This window comes from Stomoxys calcitrans, chromosome 2 (assembly GCF_963082655.1).
Source record: "Stomoxys calcitrans chromosome 2, idStoCalc2.1, whole genome shotgun sequence".
Lineage (NCBI taxonomy): Eukaryota > Metazoa > Arthropoda > Insecta > Diptera > Muscidae > Stomoxys > Stomoxys calcitrans.
In genome coordinates, this window is record NC_081553.1 from 13,297,783 (window position 1) to 13,316,469 (window position 18,687).

The 18,687-nt window shown below is 38.3% G+C and overlaps 1 protein-coding gene across 3 annotated transcripts in view; it reads left to right on the forward strand.

Annotated features, from left to right (window-relative positions):
- The window catches only part of LOC106087268 (dopamine receptor 2), a 161,551-nt gene that overhangs the window by 1,608 nt on the left and 141,256 nt on the right, over positions 1 to 18,687 (forward strand). The window lies entirely within an intron of this gene.

The window sequence follows — 18,687 nt, forward strand, 5'->3', positions numbered from 1 at the left end:
GCCAAGACTTTAAATCAAGATATCGGTCTATATGGCAGCTATATCTAAATATAGTCCGATATGGACCATATTTGTGTCCTATGTTAGGAGGCGTAAAACTACTTTCTGTTTCAAATTTCAGCGAAATCGGTTAAAAATTAAACTTTTATGGGCTTTACACCCTTTATCTGAGGATCGGTTTGTATGGCAGCTACATAAATATCAGGAGAAGATAAGATAACCTTCTGTTTCAAATTTCTGGGAAATCGGTTAATAAATATAGCTTTTATGGGCTTCAGACACCTTATCGTCAGATCGGTCTATATGGCAGATATATATAATAGGGTCCGATATGAACCCTATATGGGTCAGATGTCGGTAGGTCTAAAACTACTCACTGTTTCAAATTTCAGCGAAATCAGATGAAAAATAAAGCATTTATGGGCATTAGACACTTTATCGGAAAATCGGTCTATATAGCAGCTATATCCAAATATGGTCCGATTTCGCTCGCTCAATAACTTAACCAGCGTGCATAAAAAAGACGCATCTGTGCCAAATTTCAGCTCAATATCTCAGTTTTTTGAAGGCTATAACAAGTAAAAGCGTGCTAAGTTCGGCCGGGCCGAATCTTATATACCCTCCACCATGGATCACATTTGTCGACCTCTTTTCCCGACATCTCTTCGTAGGCAAAAAAAAAAGGATAAAAGAAAAGATTTACTCTGCTATTAGAGCGATATCAAGATATGATCCAGTTCGAACCACAATTAAATTTTTTGTTGGAGACCTGTGCAAAATGTCAACCATTTCGAATAAGGATTGTGCCCTTTGGGGGCTCAAGAAGTATAATAGAGAGATCGATTTAGATGGGAGCTGTATCAGGCTATAAACCGATTCAGACCATAATAATTCAGACATAAATAAATCCGGCAAATCGGAATTGAACTTTTTTTTGCACGGTTGTTGAAAGTCATAATAAAATACGTCATGCAAAATTTCGGCCATATCGGATAAGAATTGCGCTTTCTAGAAGCTCAAGAAGTCAAGACCCAAGATCGGTTTATATATATATCAGGTTGTGAACCGATTTGAACCATACTTAGCACAATTCTTGGATATCATAACAAAAGACGCTGTGCAAAATTTCATTCTAATCGGATATGAATTGCGCCCTCTAGAGGCTCAAGAAGTCAAGACCCAAGATCGGTTTATATGACAGCTATATCCAAACATGGACCGATTTGAACCATTCTTAGCACAGTTCTTGGATATCATAACAAAATACGTTGTGCAAAATTTCATATCAATCTGATAAAAATTGCGCCCTCTAGAGACTCAAGAAGTCAAGACCCAAGATAAGTTTATATGACAGCTATATCAGGTTATGAACCGACTTGAACCATACTTAGCACAGTTCTTGGATATCATAACAAAAGACGTTGTGCAAAATTTCATATCAATCGGATAAGAATTGCGCCCTCTAGCGGCTCAAGAAGGCAAGACCCATTATCGGTTTATGTGGCAGCTATATCAAAACATTGACCGATATGGCCCATTTACAAGCCCAACCGACACACTATTAAGAAGTATTTGTGAAAAATTTCAAGCGGATAGCTTTACTCCTTCGAAAGTTAGCGTGCTTTCGACAGACAGACAGACGGTCGGACGGACGGGCAGACGGACGGACATGGCTAGATCGACATAAAATGTCGCGACGATCAAGAATATATATACTTTATGGGGTCTCAGACGAATATTTCGAGTAGTTACAAACAGAATGACATAATTAGTATAACCCCCATCCTATGGTGGAGGGTACAAAAACTTATAAATAATGGAAATAACGGCAAAAAAAGGGTAAAAGTGAATAAAATTTTTTTAACTTTGAGATAAAAGTTGTAAAGCATTTTTGGAAGTCATGGATATTTTCCATCTCTACTTCCCATTAAATTTGAAGTAGTCGTAATCATAGACAAAACGAATGCTTTAGAATAGAACAAAATACGACTCCTTCAAATTGTTTTGAATGGCAGCGAGAAACAGAGAGAGAGAGCGAAAAAGAGAGTGTAGGAGGTGGTAGGGACTTTGCTCTAAAGTTTTCCTTACCCATTATTGGCAAGTGGTGGAAGGAGTGTTTTTGCTGTTGATGCTTGGCTGGTTGAGTGTTTGGTTAAAAGTTATCTCCTTTTGCAAAGTTTTCTTATTAAATAAAGCGGTTTCCACTTCAGAAAACCATTCAAAAATCCTTTTCACATTTTTCTCCCCTTTGCTTTTCCGACGTTTGTTACTCATTTTTCAACGAGTTGGGCATGAGTTGGCTGTAGACCGAAGAAAAAAAAAACACTAAAGTTTGGGAAATCATTTCGATTTTGTTTTATTTTTTCTTTCGTTTCGTGTCTTAGAAAAAAGGAAAAGCAGGGCAATGCACAGAAGTCAGCCTATTTTTCTTTTCATTGCATTTAAGGTATTTAATGAATTTTAATTTCTGACTTTTTTTGCCAAGCAAAAGAAAAAACAAGTGGAAAAACATCATTAACTTTCTTACTTGTTTTGATTATTTTTCGACTTTTCCTCTCTTTGGTAAGATTCTTTTGGTTGAGGTTGGGGTGGGGGAGAGTTATATCTTACTTGGAATACATTTCAAGTCCTGGATTTTGTTCAGAGTGAATATTTGACATTCAGACCTTTGTTGTTGTTGTTGTTGTTATCGTTGTAATCTGTTTTGGGAAAACTTCTATCCTTGCATTAATTTCGAAAATGAATCTTGCCTTGGAATTTAGCAAGGAATTGTATCCAAAGTTTTATGTGGTTTATCCCTTACTTTTTTTATTGCCTAGCCAAGGTGAATAAACAATTTTCCCAAAATGAAGAAATTGTAAACTGCCCCTTCACGCCCATACTCTTGTCTCCTTGCCTTTGTGTGTGGCGGTTGCTTCATGATGGCATCATCTTGATTGTCAATCAGCATGGACAGGAAACTCATTATCGTGTGACAATGTGGGGGTTTATTTTATCTAAAAAGTTTTCCCACTCGAATTTCATGAGTAAATAAAACAAAGTTAGCAAAATATTTTCGCAATACAGTTAACACATCGTAGCATTGCTTTTTTTATTAAGACAACAGGACAAGGACTATAATGAAGTACAACTTAATGCTGTTATTTCGATAACATGTAAATCTGTGAAGTAGAATATTTTTAAAAGTCTGGATTTTTTAACAACACTTAGAGGCATTTGTTATTAACATTGCCATACATTTTGAACAAAGGCCAAATTTCAATGGGAGTGTTGTGAACCACTCGATGTACACATTTCGAACCGAACACTGATTTTGGTAATAAAATTCAATGATTTGCAAGCGTTGCTCGTTAGTAAGTCTATTCATGATGAAATGTCAAAGCATACTGAGCATCTTTTTCTTTGACACCATGTCTGAAATCCCACGTGATCTGTCAAATACTAATGCATGAAAATCCTAACCTCAAAAAAATCACCCTTTATAATCTACACCACTACTGTGGTACAGGGTATGATAATTTAGTGAATTTGTTTGTAACACCCAAAAGGAGGAGAGATAGACCCATTCTGATTCGATTTAGCTATGTCCGTCTGTCTGTTCGCCCGTCCGTCTGTCTGTCCGTCTATCTGTCCGTCTGTCTGTCCGTCTGTCTGTCTGTCTGTCTGTCCGTCTGTCTGTCTGTCTGTCCGCCTGTCTGTCCGTCTGTCTGTCCGTCTGTCTGTCCGTCTGTCTGTCCGTCTGTCTGTCCGTCTGTCTGTCCGTCTGTCCGCCTGTCTGTCCGTCTGTCTGTCTGTCCGTCTGTCGGTCCGCCTGTCTGTCCGTCTGTCTGTCTGTCTGTCCGTCTGTCTGTCTGTCTGTCCGTCTGTCTGTCTGTCTGTCCGTCTGTCTGTCCGTCTGTCTGTCCGTCTGTCCGTCCGTCTGTCTGTCCGTCTGTCTGTCCGTCTGTCTGTCCGTCTGTCCGTCCGTCCGTCTGTCTGTCCGTCTGTCTGTCCGTCTGTCTGTCTGTCCGTCTGTCTGTCCGTCTGTCTGTCTGTCTGTCTGTCTGTCTGTCTGTCTGTCTGTCTGTCTGTCTGTCTGTCCGTCTGTCCGTCTGTCTGTCTGTCTGTCTGTCCGTCTTTCTGTCTGTCTGTCCGTCTCTCTGTCCGTCCGTCTGTCTTTCTGTCTGTCTGTCCGTCCGTCTGTCCATCTGTCCGTCTGTCTGCCTGTCTGTCTATCCGTCTGTCTGTCCGTCTGTCTGTCCGTCTGTCTGTCCGTCTATCTGTCCATCTGTCTGTCCGTCTGTCTGTCTGACTGTCTGTCCGTTTGTCTGTCCGTCTGTCTGGCCGTCTGTCTGTCTGTCCGTCTGTCTGTCCGCCTGTCTGTCCGTCTGTCTGTCCGTCTGTCTGTCCGTCTGTCTGTCCGTCTGTCTGTCCGTCTGTCTGTCCGTCTGTCTGTCCGTCTGTCTGTCCGTCTGTCTGTCCGTCTGTCTGTCCGTCTGTCTGTCCGTCTGTCTGTCCGTCTGTGTGTCCGTCTGTCTGTCCATCTGTCTGTCCGTCTGTCTGTCTGTCTGTCTGTCTGTCCGTCTGTCTCTCTGTCCGTCTGTCTGTCCGTCTGTCTGCCCATCTGTCTGTCCGTCTGTCTGTCCGTCTGTCTGTCCATGTTAATTTGTGTACAAAGTATAGGTCGCAGTTTTCATCCGATCGTCTTCAAATTTGGTACAGGCATGTTTTTCGGCCTAGAGACAAAGCCTATTGAAATTGGAAAAAATCGATTCAGATTTAGATATAGCTTCCATATATATGTTCGTCCGATTTGCAGTAATATTGCAATAAAATGGTCTTTTGTTAACCGATTTTTTTCCAATAACTGTGCTAAGTATGGTTCAAATCGGTCTATAACCTGATATAGGTTATGTATGTACATGGTGCAATTTTTATCCGAATGGACTGGAATATTACCCAATGATTCTGCTAGGTATGCAACATTCAATACATTTATGGTCCAAATCGAAATACAACTCGATATAGCTCCAATAGCATAACAATTCTTATCAGTTATTCTTGGTTTGCCTAAAAGATTCGGCCAGGCGACAAAATTTAAAATGACTTTGTCCACATGTGATATATTTAGTTAAAATTTATACAGTTTGAAAATCAAAAAATTTAATAAAGTGCACTTTCTGCGTTTTTAAAAGTATTTTCATTGATTGGTCTTCATTGGAAAATTTGCTTAAATAGCCCCCAAAAGCCCCCATATAGACCGATCCGCCGATTTAGGGTCTTAGGCCCATAGAAGCCACATTTATTATCCCATTTTACCGAAATTTGGGACAGTGAATTGTCTTAGGCCCTTCGACATCTTTCTTCGATTTGGCCCAGATCGGTCCATATTTGGATATAGCTGCCATATAGACCGATCTCTCGATTTAAGGTTTTGGGTCCATAAAATCCGATTTTGCTGAAATTTGGGACAGTGAACTGCGTTAGGTCCTTCGAGATCTTTCTTTAGTTTGACCCAGATCGGTCTAGATTTGAATAAAGCTGTCATATAATAAAGTTTTCATGGGCTTAACACCCTTTATCGGCAGATCAAATATCAAAGATACAAACCATATTTTGGACGGATGTCGGATCTAAAACTACCCACGGTTTCAAATTTTAACGACATCGGGTAATAAATAGAGCTTTTAAGGGCTTCAGATCCTTAATCGGTAGATCGGTCAATATCGCAGCTATATCTGAATATAGTCCGATCCGAAACATATTTGGTTCCTATGTTGGGAGGCGTGAAACTACTCACTGTTTCACATTTCAGCGCAATCGGGAAATATATGAAGCATTTATAGTCTTCAGACCCTTTGTCGGAAGATCGGTTTATGTGATAGCTATATCCAAATATAGGCCGATCTGAGGAAGCCTTAAACTACTCACTGTTTCAAATTTCAGCAAAATCGGATGAAAAATAAAGTTTTTATGAGCATTAGACCATTTATCGGAAAATCGGACTATATAGCAGCTATATCCAAATATGGTCCGATTTGGCCCGTTCAAGAACTTAAACAGCGTGCATAAAAAAGACGTATCTGTGACAAATTTCAGCTCAATATCTCAATTTTTTAAGGCTCTAGAGTGATTACAACAGACAGAAAGACGGACATGGCTAGATCGTCTTAGATTTTTACGCTGATCAAGAATATATATACTTTATAGGGTCGAAAATGGATATTTCGATGTGTTGCAAACGGAGTGACAAAATGAATATATCCCCATCATTCGGTGGTGGGTTCAAAAAGCACTCGATAGATGGATCACTGCAATATTAATCAATTTTGTATGCCTGACTTCTTGCGCATCTATAATCCACAGTTGTTTCCCGTTGAAATGTGGTATGACACCTAAACACTCAATAAAGCAATCCTGCTAAAATTCTGAGCGTGAATCTTCCAAAGTTGATAGTTAAGAAGAATTATATCGACACTATCAAATAGAGCGAATATCTAGAGTTTGCCAGCTCTTGTCTATACCCAATCTACAGCGAAAAAAACCCATCGTCCATCTCTATAAGTGTTGCCTAGGCTAGAAATATAAAATGCAGCTCGTTTAGAAATAATACTTAACCCTCATATCTACTCTACTCTACTCTACTTTAGAAAAGCCACATTCATCCACTCTCCCCAGACAGCTTACAAAATGTATGAGCAACATTAATATTATGCTTCATTTATGAGTAAAACTTTAAGTTATATGTATATCACCATTTCTTTTGGTTTCACTTGAAAGTTTGTGGCGTTTCTCCTTTTTCAGCACAATGTATTTAAATTAATTCCATTTTGTTTTTGAAACAGTGGCAGATGGCGGTCGCTTGCAAAAATGCAATAACGACTAAACAAATGTTGCAATTCGATGCGCATTGCTAATGTGCTATTGTCTTGGTTGCTTGAAGTTCTTTTTTTGTTTGTTCTCTAAAAATTTTGTTATGCATAAAAATACCAAATCCGGCAAAAGGCATTATCCATTTCAAATATTCCCTCCGGGTAGCATCAGAACCCAACTTAAGTGCGCAACAAAGCAACACAAATGCAGGGTAGGGTAGAGCAAAAAAAAAGAGAAAACAACTAAAGCAGCATTAAAGGCTTTTAGTCCATTGTAATACCCCCAAAACGCCATGGAGTAGCTGTGCCAAGAAGAAAAAACCCAAACTTTGGTTTTGCTACAGTCAAGGAAATCCACAACTTCGACATTTAGCCAGACGTATTTTACATAGATGGCAAGACAAAGGAAGGCTAGGGGTCATAAAGAAACTAACTGATATTTCAGAACCAGCAAATATAGCAAAAAGTTTGGTTTGTGGTTGAATCTTTTTTAAGGAAATTTTAAAAGTTTCAATTTATTTTTTTTTGAAAAAGCCATATGTCACTTACAATAAGGACACAATGTTGTTACATATTACTTTTAAAAGGACATAAATGGATTAGGGTCTTTTAAAAATTTTAACTTCATTTTAATGTAGCCTGGTTTTTGGAGACTATAACAAAATGTTGAATAAAAAGATGAAGCCCAAATGATGCTTTAAGATCGGCAATGTTAATTTGTCCTCTCCAAAGAGGTGTCGCACTGTGGCACGCCGTTTGGACTCGGCTGTAAAAAGGAGACCCCTTATCATTGAGCTTAAAACTTGAATCGGACTGCACTCATTGATATGTGAGAAGTTTGCCCCTGTTCCTTAGTGGAATGTTAATGGGCAAAATTTGCAATGTTAATTTGTCCACACAAACTCATTATTGTTGTTATTGAATGACCCAAGTATACTCGTAGATGCAAAATGAAGGTGAGTTATATAGCCTGTGGGTGCTCAATAAACAAAAGTTTTTTAAGATTAATGTGCAAAACTGATAATCAAATTTGGTGCCAAGTCCAGGGGCTATCCGATATCAAAAATTTTTGGCAGGCATATTAACTCTGTCTATATCTGAATTCAGCGGTGCTGGCGACATTTGTAAGATACTATGCCATGTAAAAACTTCGCCCTAAAGATGTGTCGCACTGTGGAACGGCGTTTGGACTCGGCTATGAAAAGATGAACCCTTTTTTAGTAGTTTAACGTAAATTGGACAGCACTTAATGATATGTGAGATGTTTACCTTTATTTCTTAATGGAATGGACATAAGCAAACTTGCAATTTGCAATATCTGGACTAATTTAAAACCAGTAAGGAAGGGCAAAAGTCGGTCGGTGACGACTGTATAATACCCTACATCTACCCTATAAGTACAATGTGGGACCTATATCCAATTCTGAACCAATTTTGATGGACCTCGGTGAGCAAATATGTTCAAACTGTAAAAACTACGGTTGACAAATAACACCCAAGCCAAAATCTGACGAACCCATATATGGGAGCTATATCTTATTCTGAACCGATTCCGAGCAAACTTCTCAGATAATGTGGTAGTCGTCGAGGAAAGCGTTGTGCAAAATTTTGGCTAGATTGGTCAATAAATGCGCTTGCAGTGGCTCCTGGGGTGAAAATCGGGCGATATACATATATGACAGCTATATCTAAATCTGGGCAGATTCTATGAAATTCACCCGTAATATTGAGAGTCAGGATAAAATCTCTCCTGCCGAATTTCGAGAAAATCGGTTAACAAAAGACCATTTTATTGCAGTATAACTACAAGTCGGACGAACATATATATGGGAGCTATATCTAAATCTGAACCGATTTTGACCAAACTCTATGTATATTGTGGTAGTCTTCGAAAAAAGCGTTGTGCAATATTTTGGAGAGGTTGGTCAATAAATGTGCTTGCAGTGGCTCTAGGAGTGAAAATCGGGCTATATATATATATGAGAGCTGTATCGAAATCTGAACCGATTTCACCAGTAATGTCGAAAGTCGTAAAAAAATCCTTCCTGCAAATTTCGAGAGAATCGGTTAACAAATGACTATTTTATTGCATTATTACTGCGAATCGGACAAACATATATATGGGAGCTATATCGAAATCTGAACAAATTTTGGTCAATAAATGTGCTTGCAATGGCTCTAGGAGTGAAAATCGGGCTATTTAGATATATGAGAGCTATATCAAAATCTGAACCGATTTCTCTGAAATTCACCAGTAATGTCGAAAATCGTAAAAAAAATCCTTCCTGCCAAATTTCGAGAGAATCGGTTAACAAATGACCATTTTATTGCATTATTACTGCAAATCGGACGAACATGTATATGGCAGCTATATTCAGATCCGAACCGAATTTTGCAATTTCAATAGGCTTCGTCTCTAGGTCGAAAAACATGCCTGTACCAAATTTGAAGACGATCGGATGAAAACTGCGACCTGTACTTTGTACACAAATTAACATGGACAGACGGACAGACAGACGGACGGACAGACAGACAGACGGACGAACAGACAGGCGGACATAGCTAAAGCGAATCAGAAAGTGATTCTGAGTCGATCTGTATACTTATGTCTTCCTTATGGATGTTACAAACAAATTCACTAAGTTATAATACCCAGTACCACAGCAGTGGAGTAGGATATAAAAAACAAATGATTTGCTCTTTATTGAGTTAAGAAGTTGATTTGGGGGGGAGGGTCGATTTAAATGGGGCCCTACATCTATTAGAAAACCTATCTCGGCGACATTTATAAGGCATTAGAATGCATGAGTGAACACCACTTACCAAATTTCAACTAAATCGGACAAAAAATAGGGCTCAAATCGCGGGTTGTATTTAAATGGGCCTATATCTATTTATAGACCTATCTCGATGAATTTTGGTGTGAGTGTTTAAAGGCATAAACTACTAATGTTTGTAACATTGGTGAGGTGTTATGCCATGTAAAAACTTCTCCCTATAGATGTGTCGCACTGCATCTTATCATTATACCCACCATCATAGGATGGGGGTATACTAATCTAGTCATTCCGTTTGTAACACCTCGAAATATTCGTCTAAGACCCCATAAGTATATAAATTCTTGGTCGCCTCGACGTTCTGAGTCGACCTAGCCATGTCCGTCCGTCTAGATTGGTATAAACCCATCCTATGGTGGTGGTCACAGAAAATGGCGTTTCTTGTTTTGACCTCCCATTATCTTTTGGTAAATTGCTTTCACTTGTACAAGTTATTCAAATTTTAAACTTAAAGAACGTAACATCAGTTTCCACTTAATTGATGCTTAAGTTCGAGCCACCGAAGTAAAATGACATGCTTGTATGCACGACATCTATCATTGGAAGACTTGAAACATTTTATTGACACATTTCATTTAAGTTCTTTCTCACATCCCTTTTAATGGCTATACATTTTCCTTCCGACATCCTAAAGTAAGTAAAAGCGAAAAAAAAAATAAACTTTAGTCAACAAGGTTTTTATTGCTTCATTGCCATTTATTTTTGCCATAGCTGTTGCTCATTGTCACTGCCATCAATGGCAATATTAAATTATCAGGTGTTAAAGATGCAACTGCACTAAGGACTTTTTTATCCTACTTCGGAACAATCGTAAGAGTATTCAACAGAGATTCTGCTTTAAAGGAAAAAACGAAGAAATGATAAAGAAACCTTCAGTCCAAAGTGAGCGGTTATCCCTGCCTTGGCAATTTAACGATATTTTTATGCCCACAATTGCAGCAAAGTGATGTCCAATAATAAACGCTAAGAAAAGTTATTTGCCAACTTTTCTCGGTGAGCTTTTTCTTCCTTTGATCACAAACTTTTCGTAGAAGTTCAAGGATTTTACGAAGACAAGTTTTTGGTGCATTCTCTGCAAAAGCCCAAAACTTAATTTCGTCAATCTTCAATCGATTTTATTCTAGTGTGCGATTTTTATGACAAATTCCATTGTTGTCTTCTTCCACATTTCCAAGATATTTGAGGCAAGAAGTGAATCCTAAGCACTTCTGCATACACTCATATGGGGTATTCCCCAGTGAATTGGCCTTAAGAAGTTACAAAAATCAAGGAAAATTGTATATAGGGAATCTTTGGCAGATAACTAATTGCCTAGAGGCCACCGTAGCGCAGAGGTTAGCATATCCGCCTATGACGCTGAACGCCTGGGTTCGAATCCTGGCGAGATCATCAGAAAAAATGTTCAGCGGTGGTTTTCCCCTCCTAATGGTGGCAACATTTGTGAGGTACTATGTCATGTAAAACTTCTCTCTAAAGAGGTGTCGCACTGCGACACGCCGTTCGGACTCGGCTATAAAAAGGAAGCCCCTTATCATTGAGCTTAAACTTGAAACCGACTGCACTCATTGATAGGTGAGAAGTTTGCCCCTGTTCCTTAGTGGAATGTTCATGGGCAAAATTTGCATTTGCAATTGCCTAGAATAGGCTTAACCGCCAACTTCTGCTTTGAAAGTCGCAGCTGTAAAAGTGGGCATTGTACCTAAGTTTAAGTCGTCTCCTATGATAACCATGATAGAAAATGGACTTCTAGAAATAAAAACCAGTAAGAAAAGGCGAAAGTCGGGCGTTGCTGATTTTATAATACCCTACACCTACACAAATTGGGGGGGCTACATCTAATTCTGAACCAATTTTGATGGACCTCGGCGGATGTATCCAGATAGCTTATTAAAATTCCTGTATCAAATATTCGTGGAGGAAAGCGTTGTTCAAAATGTTGAGAAGATTGGTCAATAAATGCGCTTGCAGTGGATCTAGGAGTGAAAATCAAGCGATATATATATATGAGAGCTATATCTAAATCTGAACCGATTTCTATGAAATTCACCAGTAATATCGAGAGTCATAAGAAAATCCTTTCTGCCAAATTTCGAGAGAATCAGTTAACAAGTGACCATTTTATTGCTGTATTACTCCAAATCGGTCGAACATATATATGGGTGTTATATCAAAATCTGAACCGATTTTTCATCAGTAATATTGAGAGCCATAAGAAAATCCTTGCTACCAAATTTCAAGAAAATCAGTTAAAAATTACCATTTTATTGCAGTATTACTGGAAATCGGACGAACATATATACGGGAGCTATATACAAATCTGAACCGATTTCTATGAAATTCACCCGAGAGTCATAAGAAAATCCTTGTTACCAAATTTCGAGAGAATCGGTAAATGACCATTTTATTGCATTATTACTGCAAATCGGACGAAAATATATGTGGGAGCTATTGGGTTGCCCAAAAAGTAATTGCGGATTTTTTAAAAAAAAAAGTAAATGCATTTTTAATAAAACCTAGAATGAACTTTAATCAAATATACTTTTTTTACACTTTTTTTCTAAAGCAAGCTAAAAGTAACAGCTGATAACTGATAGAAGAAAGAATGCAATTACAGAATCACAAGCTGTGAAAAATTTGTCAACGCCGACTATATGAAAAATCCGCAATTACCTTTTGGGCAACCCAATATATCCAAATCTGAAGCGATTTTTTAAAACTTCAATAGGCTTCGCGTCTAGGTCGAAAAAACATGCCCATACCAAATTTGAAGACGTTTGGATGAAAATTGGAAGGGAAAAGCTAGGCACTTGAAATTTTCCACGAATACTTCCTATTAGTATCAGCACATGTTTTGATATCACTGTCATATAAACGGATCCTGGATCTTGATTTTTTGAGCGAGCTTCTAGAAAGCATAATTTTTATCCGATTTTTCTGAAATTTTGCATCAAGTGTTTTAACTTAACTTCCATTTACTGTTCTAAATCGATTCATAACCTGATATAGCTACCATATAAACCGATCGCCGATTTTGACTTCTAGTGCAAAAGTCATTGAGCAAAATTCCACCGAAATCGGATAATAAATGTGTCTTTTAAATCGAACGATTGGTCTACATGGTATCTATATCCAAATCTGGTCCGATCTGTGCCAAATTAAAAAAGAGTATGCCGAAGGGCTTAACACAATTCGCTGTCTCAAATTTCGGCGAAATCGGGCAATAAATGCGCCTTTATTGGTCCACGACCTTAAATCAACAGATGGGTATGTATCACATCTATATCCAAACCTAGACCGATCTATGTCAAATAAAAGAAGCATGTCGAAGGGCCTAACACAACTCACTGTTCCAAATTTCCACGAAATCTGACAATAAATGCGCTTTTTGTGGGACCAAGACATTGAATCGAGAGATCGGTCTTTATGCCAGCTATATCCAAATATAAGCGATCTGGATCAAATTGACGATGGATGTCGAACGGCCTAACACAACTCACTGGCACACATTTCTTCTACATCGGGCAATAAATTCGTCTTTTATGGGCCCAAGATCTTAAATCGAGAGATCGGTCTATATGGCAGCTATATCCAAATCTGTACCGATCCAGACCAAAAAGATGTCGAAGAGCCTAACACAACTTACTCTCCCGAGTTTTGACAAAATCGGACATTAAATACGACTTTTATGGACCCAAGACCTTAATTCGAGAGATCGGTCTATATGGGAGCTATACCAAATCCGAAACTATCTGTGCCAAATTGAAGATGGATGTCAAATGGCAAGGCAAAATCAGACAACAAGTGCGCCTTTAATGGGCAAAAAAAACTTAAATCGACAATTCAGCTATATCCAAATCTGGATTGATCTGGGCCAAATTTAAGAAGGATGTCGTAAGCTTAACATAACTCACTCGGCAGGTCGGCCTATATGTGGGATATATCACGATACAATCCTATATAAGCCATATTCTTGCAGCGTAAGAAGGAAATTAACGCCTACTCTGAGGATTGCAAAATCCGCATCGTTTGGTTGCCGGGCCATAACGGAGTAAGGGGCAATGAAAGGGCAAACGATTTGGCGGTGAAGGCCAGAGGACTGCATCAATAAACTTGGTAAACCCGAAGCCTTTCGGGTAGACGCTGTCCGAGCTAAAAGAGTGGACGGCGAATGCGCATGCAACATTGTGGAACATGGAAACGGTCGGGAGGACGGACATTAACCATCTTAGGGGAGTGATATTGAAAACAATTTTGATTTTTGTAAGTAGCATGGAATTACTAACTTAACATTTTCTTTTTAGAGGTTACTTTATAGTTCATTTAGAGCGCACAACAAGCCGATTACTGGCTTAGGTGTATGTCCATAGTGACATGGGGCTGATCAATATCTACACCCCATTTTAAACCTTACCTAACCTAGCCCATATTCTAAATTATTCTACCTATGGACAAAAAAAGAATTTGTCCAAAGGTACAGCTCAATATCTCTATTTTTAAAGAGTGTAGTGTAATTTCAACAGACAGACGACCGGACATGGCTAGATCGTCTTAGATTTTTGCGACGATCAAGAAAATATATAGTGAATATTTCGATGTATTGCAACCGGAATGACAATATGAACATACCTCCATCCTTCGTAGGTGGGTATAATAATAATAGGCATATGTAGCGTGCTATAAATACATTGGACAGGCTGCATAAATCGCGATTTCGAAGCTGAACAAAGCTTTATCATCAGTCTGCTTAGCCCCAAAAATTGTTCATCCTTCCATCTACTTACTAATTAGTGAGCTGCGCAACGGTAGGAGCACGCCTCATTAGGACGAGCATTGGATCATATCAGGGCAGCTTTCTTTGAGCGCACTAAGAAAAGATACCACCAAACACTAATATCTCCACTCAAAAAGAACATCAAGAATCAGCAACACACACAATAGCCAAAATCTGTTACCCTGCAATCGTTGATTACCAAATAGTAACCTTTCAATGTGTGAGTATTGCAGCATACACATTTATCGGAGTGTCGTCCGTTCATTCATCTGTGTTCGCTTTACTTTTTATTTTGGTTGTTTCATTTTATTGTTGGATTTCTTTGTCCAGCTGAAACCAATAGGTTTTGATTGTGCCTCTATTTATTGGGTTGCCCAAAAAGTAATTGCGAATTTTTTAAAAGAAAGTAAATGCATTTTTAATAAAACTTAGAATGAACTTTAATCAAATATACTTTTTTTACACTTTTTTTCTAAAGCAAGCTAAAAGTAACCGCTGATAACTGACAGAAGAAAGAATGCAATTACAGAGTCACAAGCTGAGAAAAAATTTGTCAACGCCGACATATGAAAAATCCGCAATTACTTTTTGGGCAACCAATAGAATGGAAAGTAAAATAAAAACCATTGTAAAATGTTAAGGCATATGTGGTGTGCTATAAATGCATTGGGCTGGCTACCACATATGCCTTTACTTTTTAAAATGATTTTTATTTTACTTTCCATTCTAAATAGAGGCACAATCAAAACCTATTGGATTCAGCTGGACAAAGAAATCCAACAATTAAATGAAGCAACCAAAATGGAGAGTATAGCAAAAACAGATTTATTTGTAATGGATTATCTCATATGCACATACATTCTTCCTTCCACATACATTTGTTTGGCTATCCGAGATTTTGTCTGTTTTTTGTTCTGTTGACATTGCGGATTGTTGTTTACATCGATTGATGGGATGATGTCTTTCGAATAGCAGGGATTGTTGACTAGTACGAGCAATTGGTCGTCTAAATTGACAGATGTGCTTTATGACCTCCATCACATGCGACAAATGATCGGCATTACAAAATGTTGTTGTAAAAGCAAAACAAAAGCCAAAAACATATTCACATTATGGCCACAACAATTTGGAATGTAACAAATCACACAAATATGCCATAATGGGACATACTAAGAGAGGCATATTTTTATTAAAAGCAAAAAAGAAAGAGGAAAGTTCCAAAACAGATCGAAGAGGAAGAGACATAAAATTGAATAATAATTCATACATTCATTTAGGCATACAGTAAGTGTAAATACATATTTATATATTTACTTACTGTCGAACGAATGCAAACCTCATGGCCCATCAAACATAAGATACTGTGGAATAACCATTTTTATATCCACCACCGAAGAATGGGGGTATATTCATTTTGCCATTCTGCTTGCAATACATCGAATTATCCATATCCGACCCTATCTTCTTCTTATATATAAAAATCAATTTGTGTTTGCTAGTAGCTTTGTTTGTTCGTTTGTGTGTTCCTTATAGACTCAGAAACGGCTGAACCGATTTTCTTGAAATTTTCACAGATGGTGCATAATGATGCCGTGGTGAAAATAGGGTACTACATTTGATATCTGAAGGGGGGGGGGCGGACCCTCCCCCTTACCCTAATTTTCAGAAACGCCAGATCTCGGAGATGGGTGCTGTGATTTAAGCGAAATTTTGTGTGCTCTCATATAGTACCCTAAAAATAAAAATTTGGTATCCAAATATCGGATGGGGTACCTAAGGGGGCCGCCCCACCCTAAAACCTACCAAACATATATTTAGACCAATCACGACAATATGGGACTCAAATGAAAGGTATTTAGGATAAGAAAACCTATCTGATATCCAATTGTCGGACCAAGTGCTAGGGGGACCACCCTAAGCCCCAAAACACCCCTAAATCGGACATATTTACCGACCAAGGCAATATAGGACTCGAATGAAAGATATTTGCGAGTAGAATACGAATCTGATATCCAAATGTGGGACCACGTTTCTGGTGGTCCACGCCTTCCCCAAAACACATCCCAAAAAGGACTTATTTACTGACGATAGGAATATGGGGCTTAAACGAAAGGTATTTGAGTGTAGAATTAGAATCTGATATCCAAATATGGGAACAAATGTTTGGGGGGCCGCCTCTCCCCAAAAACATCCTCCAAAGGCGAAAAATCTACGACCATAGCAATATGGGGCTCAAATGAAAGGTCTTTGGGAGTAAAGCATGAATCTGATATCAATATTCGGGAAAAGTGTCTATGGGGCCACACCACCCACACAAAACCACCCAAATAGGACGAATTTGCACGCTAAAGTCTTTAAAAATAGAGATATTGAGCTGAAATTTTGCACACATTCTTTTTTTTATCCATAGGCAGGTTAAGTTCGAAGATGGGCTATATCAGACTATATCTTGATATAGCTGCCATATAGACCGATCTGCCGATTTAGGGTCTTAGGCCCATAAAAGCCACATTTATTATCCGATTTTGCTGAAATTTGGGACAGTGAGTTGTGTTACGCCCTTCAACATACTTCTTCAGTTTGGGCCCATTAATAGCGCATTTATTGCCCGATTTCGACGAAATTTGGGACAGTGAGTTGTGTTAGGCACTTCAATATCCCTCCTCGAGTTAGTCTAGATCGGTTCAAATTTGGATACAGCTGTCATATAGACCGATCTATCGATTTAAGATTTTGGCCCCATAAAAGGCGCACTTATAATTCGATTTCGCTGAAATGTAAATCTGTGTCGTATATGGTTCATGTCGATCTATATTTGGATATTGCTACCAAAAAGATCAATATTTTTTTCCACAAAATTGAAAAATTACTTATTAGACCACTCAATATCCATGCCGAATCTGGTTCAAATCGGACCATATTTCGATAAAGCTGCTATGAGAGCATAAATTATGCATTTTTCACCGGACTATGACTAAAAGTGGTTTACATATATACCCGAGTGGTTTACATATATCGGCCCGGCCGAACTTTACTGCTTTTTACTAAATACTATTTAAGATAGCTTAGAAAAATATAAAATTTTTGTAACTCGCATCAATTTTGACTGAAAGACCTTAAAATATTTCGAAGCAAAAATATATAGTAAATTTTATCAGCTTTTCAAATCAGTCAAAGAATTTCAAATCGGTTGAGAAATGCCTTTACAAGTAACAAAATAGGGGACCAGCCTAAAAAAAAAAAAACAAGTAAAAACGTTCTAAGTTCAATCGGGCCGAATATTATATACCCTCCACCATGGGTCGCATTTGTCGAGTTCTTTTCCAGGTATCTCTTTTTAGGCCAACATATGATAAAAGAAAAGAATTGTAAAATATCAGCCAATTCGAATAAAAATTGTGTTTATATGGCAGCTATATCAGGCTATAGACCAATTCAGACCATCGTTGTACAAAATTTCCGGCAAATTGGATATTATTTGCGACTTCTAGAGGCTCAAGAAATCAAGAACCCAGATCGGTTTAAATGGCAGCTTTTTCAGGTTATGGACCAACTAAAACCATATTTGACACAGTTGTTGGAACTCATAACAAACCACTTCTTGCAAAGCTTCAGCCAAATCGGAAATGAATTGCGCCCTCTAGAGGCTCAAGAAGTCAAAATCCCAGATTCGTTTATATTGGATTATATTGCAGCTATATCAGGTTATGAACCTATTTCAACCATACTTTGCACAGTTGTTGGAAGTGATACTAAAACATCACTTGCAAAATTTCAGTCAAATCGGATAAGAATTGCGCCCTCTAGAGGTTCAAGAAGTTAAGACTCAAGATCGGTTTATATGTCAGCTATATCAGGTAATGGACCGATTTGAATCATACTTGGCACAGTTGTTGAATATCATAACAAAACACATCGTACAAAATTTTATTCCAATAGGATAAGAATTGCGACCTCTAGAGGCTCAAGAAGTCAAGACCCAAGATCGATTTATATGGCAGCTATATCAAAACATGGACCGATATGGCCCATTCACAATTCCAACTGACCTACTCTAATAAGAAGTATTTGTGCAAAATTTCAAGCGGCTAGCTTTACTCCTTCGAAAGTTAGCGTGCTTTCGACAGACAGACGAACGGACGGACGGACGAACATGGCTAGATCGAAATGTTACGACGATCAAGAATATATATACTTTATGGGGTCTCAGACTAATATTTCGAGTAGT